Here is a 3,054-nt window from a genome sequence, read left to right on the forward strand (position 1 = left end):
AGAGAGACAGAGCGAGAGAGAACGACAGAGAGCGAGACACACAGAGAGAGGGAGAGAGACACAGAGAGAGGGAGAGAGACACACACAGAGAGAGAGAGAGAGTGAGACACCACACAAAGACAGAGAGCGAGACACAGAGAGAGGGAGAGAGACACAGAGAGAGGGAGAGAGACACACACAGAGAGAGAGAGAGAGTGAGACACACACAAAGAGAGAGAGTGAGACACACAGAGAGAGAGAGAGAGAGAGAGAGAGAGAGAGAGAGAGAGAAGAGAGAGAGAGAGAGAGAGAGAGAAGAGAGAGAGAGAGAGAGAGAGAGAGAGAGAGAGGAGAGAGAGAGAGAGAAAATAACATTATCCTCACCATTAAGTAGAAACATAAATAGTAAAAAACGAGTATGATAAGCTGCTCTACCTTGTCAGCCTTGGGTCCAGGTGGTCCTTCTCTTCCTTGTTCCCAGGGGGACCAGGGGGGCCCTACAAAGTTAACATTTAGTATCAAGAGGTAAGTGATGGGGCACATGACTGCCAATAGATATTTAACTAAGCCATGAAGTAGATGAGATGAATCTTTCACATACCGGTGTCCCTGGGAAGCCTGGTTGCCCTTGGGAGCCCTACAAATAACAGAGAACACATCGGTCCGTGTGTCGGTGTGTGTGTGTGTGTGTGTGTGTGTGTGTGTGTGTGTGTGTGTGTGTGTGTGTGTGTGTGTATGTGTTGTTTGAACACAGCATTTAGAATGTACTGTATATTTCAAATGCATCTTTCTTTGTAATATACCTGATCTCCTTTTGGTCCGTTGGACCCTGCCAGTCACGCTCTCCTTTGGGTCCTGTGGACAAAGAGAGTGCAATTTTGCTTTTTAGTCCTAAAGATGCGGATATGGGTGATGTTATGGATGAGAGGTTATAGGGACAAGGGATAAAGAAGTGGGGATAGAAGGGATGAGGGGATGAGGTTATTGATGATAAATTATAGGGACGAGGGATAAAGATTGTGGGGATAGAGGGGATGAGGTTTATGGATGATAGGTTATAGGGAGGAGGCGTAGGGATAAAGGGGATGATGGGATGAGGTTACGGACCGCTACTCAGCCTGTCCCTGGTATCCTGGGTTGCCTGTTGGACCCTGCAGGAGAGAGGATGGGGGTAAGACATCATCTCACACTCACTGAAGTAATGAAATAGAACCAACAGATGCATAGTTATCAACTCACTATGTCAACTGCTACAGCTATTCTGTTCAAATGCCAGAGGTTTCTTAGACTATTCAAATGAGGGGAAAACACATCAATGTTCATATATTGACAACTGTGTATGTCAATGTTTACCGATTCTCCCTTCGTTCCTGCAGCCCCTGGGGTCCCCGCTCGCCTTTCAGGCCCTGTCAATCTCAATAAATCAATCAATCAAGTCAAAATCCATCTATCCATCCATCTTTCCACCAATCAGCAAAGCAGCCAATATGTTCCAATATGTTCATTCATGTAAACGTGATGAAACAAGTTGTTGTGTCTTACAGGAAGTCCAGGGGGTCCATGAACCTGGGTATCCATTAGTCCCTGGAGGGCCCTGAGAGAGACCATAAAGATGTAGAAATTAAAGTAAAACATATCTTTATCTGTCATTTATGTGTAGTAAAGGTGTAGTATATGTGTAGTATAGGTGTAGTATAGATGTATTATATGTGTAGTAAAGGTGTAGTATATGTGTATCATATGTGTAGTATAGGTGTAGCATATGTGTAGTATAGGTGTAGTATATGTGTAGTATAGGTGCAGTGTATGTGTTTTATGTAGTATATGCGTGGTATATGTGTAGTATAGGTGTAGTATAGGTGTAGTATAGGTGTAGCATTTCAAAAATGATGATACAAAAAACATTATTTTTCCCGTTGTATTATCTTTTACCATGTCTAATGTGTTATATTCTCCTATATTCATTTCACATTTCCACAAACTTCAAAGTGTTTCCTTTCAAATGGTATCAAGAATATGCATATCTTTGCTTCAGGTCCTGAGCTACAGGCAGTTAGATTTGGGTGTCATTTTAGGCGAAAATTGAAAAAAGGGGCGGATCCTTAAGAGGTTTTAAACAAATCAAAATATATGTTATATTTTAGATTCTTCAAAGTAGCCACCTTTGCCTTGATGYCAGCTTTGCACACTCTTGGRACTCTCTCAGCCAGCATCACCTGGAATGCTTTACCAACAGTCTTGAAGGAATTCCCACATATGCTGAGCACTTGTTGGCCGCTTTTCCTTCACTCTGCGGTCCAACTCATCCCAAACCATCTCAATTGGGTTGAGGTCGGGTGATTGTGGAGGCCAGGTCATCTGATGCAGCACTTCATCACTCTCCTTTTTGGTCAAATAGCCCTTACACAGCCTGGAGGTGTGTTGGGTCATTGTCCTGTTGAAAAACAAATGATAGTCCCACTAAGCACAAACAGAAGTCCATATTACGAAGAACAGCTGCAAATAAGCAAAGAAAAATGACAAGTCCATCATTATTTTAGACATAAATGTGAGTCAATCCGGAAGATTACAGAACTTTGAAAGTTTCTTCAGTGCAGTCGCAAACCATCAAGCGCCATCAAGCACTATGATGATAGAGGACTCTCATGAGGACGGCCACAGGAAAGGAAGACCCCGAGTAACCTCTGCTGCAGAGGATAAGTTCATTAGAGTTACCAGCCTCAGAAATTGCAGCCCAAATAAATGCTTCACAGGAGTTCAAGTAACAGACACATCTCAACATCACTGTTCAGGGGAGATTGGCTCAATCAGGCCTCTTGTCGAATGCTGCAAAGAAACCACTACTAAGGACACCAAAAGAAGAATAGACTTGCTTGGGCCAAGAACTATGAGCAATGGACATTAACAACGGATGATCTCTGCATGTGTAGTTCCCACCGTGAAGCATGGAGGGGAGGAGGTGTGATGGGTGTGGGGGTGCTTGCTGGTGACACTGTCTGTGATTTATTTAGAATTCAAGGCACGCATGACCAGCATGGCTACCACAGCATGGCTACCACAGCAGAAGCCATCCCT

The 3,054-nt window shown here is 43.6% G+C and overlaps 2 long non-coding RNA genes across 2 annotated transcripts in view; both read right to left on the minus strand.

Annotated features, from left to right (window-relative positions):
• Positions 1–835, minus strand: part of LOC112074703 (uncharacterized) — a 100,290-nt gene extending 99,455 nt beyond the window's left edge. The window contains exons 1-3 of the long non-coding RNA XR_002894813.2: positions 783–835; positions 581–616; positions 415–476 (exon numbers count right to left, since the gene is read on the minus strand). This is a non-coding gene — a long non-coding RNA (uncharacterized lncRNA). The remainder of the gene's footprint in view (positions 1–414; positions 477–580; positions 617–782) is intronic.
• A 231-nt stretch (positions 836–1,066) lies between these two features.
• Positions 1,067–1,575, minus strand: LOC139025491 (uncharacterized). Its single transcript, XR_011477080.1, has 3 exons — positions 1,522–1,575; positions 1,333–1,385; positions 1,067–1,130 (listed from the first exon to the last, which is right to left on the minus strand). It is a non-coding gene; the product is annotated as an uncharacterized lncRNA (long non-coding RNA).
• Positions 1,576–3,054: the final 1,479 nt, after the last annotated feature.

This window comes from Salvelinus sp. IW2-2015, unplaced genomic scaffold, assembly GCF_002910315.2.
Source record: "Salvelinus sp. IW2-2015 unplaced genomic scaffold, ASM291031v2 Un_scaffold2768, whole genome shotgun sequence".
NCBI lineage: Eukaryota > Metazoa > Chordata > Actinopteri > Salmoniformes > Salmonidae > Salvelinus > Salvelinus sp. IW2-2015.